General features: G+C 40.2%; 1 protein-coding gene across 1 annotated transcript in view; it reads right to left on the minus strand.

The window, feature by feature from the left end:
• Flvcr2 (feline leukemia virus subgroup C cellular receptor family member 2) overlaps positions 1–1,521 on the minus strand; it is a 56,801-nt gene that overhangs the window by 50,157 nt on the left and 5,123 nt on the right. The window lies entirely within an intron of this gene.

The raw sequence follows: 1,521 nt of genomic DNA on the forward strand, positions 1-1,521 counted from the left end.
AACTCAGATTGCCCTATAACATCAGGCTCCCTTGCAACTCTTGCTTGGTAACAATTTGTGCATGTCACTCAAAAGCCCATGCAGATCATTTTCCCTTGAAACAATGCTGCAAGTGTTGCTAAAAATTGCCAAGATGTTACCACCTGGCAACAACTAGTGGAACCTCCTCAAAGGAAGGGAACAGCTTCTGCTGTAGTTTTGAACCACTTCTCTGCCTTTCCGCTAAGATCAAGTATATATTTGTGGTGGCCTACCTGGTTGGCCCCAGTAAATCCTGATAACTGGCTTCTTCCCAGAGATCCAAGGCCTGTCTTCTTCACTATATGGAGTCCCTGTGCTAGGTTACAAAGGGCAGGATCAACTGCAAAAGGGAAGACAAAGGCTAGGCCCCCAGACAAAGGGAATAGACTGCTAGAAAGTCAGGAATCAAGATTAGAACCTGAGAACTCCTATTTACTTGTTTTGGAGACAGTCTCACTATGTAGTTCAGGGCAGCCTTGAATTCAGGCTGACCTTGAACTTCTGGAGATCACCTTAACCTTCCTGAGTGCTCAGATTAGAGGTGTGTGCCACCATGCCCAGCCTTATTTACTGATCAGACCTGGAACACACTCAGCAAGCACTCTACCACTGTGCTCCATCCCTAGGCAGTTCCCCAATTTTGATGCATTGCTTTACACCCACTGACTGACACGGGCTTTGGAGGTAGCACTAGGTTCACATCTCTATCTTACCACTTAGTAGCCATAGAACTCAGGATAAGCTTGCTCCATTTAACTGGATCTAAATTCCCTTACATGTAATAATGGGGTCAATTCCACACAATTTCCAGAGATATGGAAAGGATTATATTAAATAATAGGAAAAACACCTTGCATATTATAGGTTTCTAATAGATATTACTTTTTCCCCCCTTAACCCTTCCCTTAACAAACCGAAAAAAAAAAGGGTAAAAAAAAAAACTCAAAAGAAAACTGGAAATAAATCATTTAGAATGTTGAGCTGTTTTTGGGTTAATCCAAATCTCAGTGCTTGGTACAATTTTATAATCTGGTAGAGAAATTTTGTGAAGACTAAGATTAACTTCATAGACCTAACCTGGTCCCAGGTCAAAGGTACATGCTTGGTCAACAAATTGTTAAATAAATGAATGAATGAATGAATGAAATGAATGTTGGATTTCATACAAGCAGAGGCTGGAGCACATGTAGAACACAGAAAATCATTAATTCAAATTAGAGCTATAAAAGAAATATACAAGTAGTCAATATCAAAATTAGAGTCGTTCCTAGTAACCCTAACAATAACAAAAGCAAGTAGGGCCAGGAGATTATGAAGGGGAGATTCTTAGACACGATTGCCTAGGACTAATACTAATTATCACAAAGGACTCTGCAAGACAACATTAAAGAGGCTAATTCCACGTGATACACCAAGACATCTGCACAGCAATGCTTCCTCTTAAATTGACAGCACTTTTGTTATTAATCACTGTGGCCAAGCACTGTTGTTTCCAAAATA

Source organism: Octodon degus, unplaced genomic scaffold, assembly GCF_000260255.1.
Source record: "Octodon degus isolate 3935 unplaced genomic scaffold, OctDeg1.0 scaffold00007, whole genome shotgun sequence".
Classification (NCBI taxonomy): Eukaryota; Metazoa; Chordata; class Mammalia; order Rodentia; family Octodontidae; genus Octodon; species Octodon degus.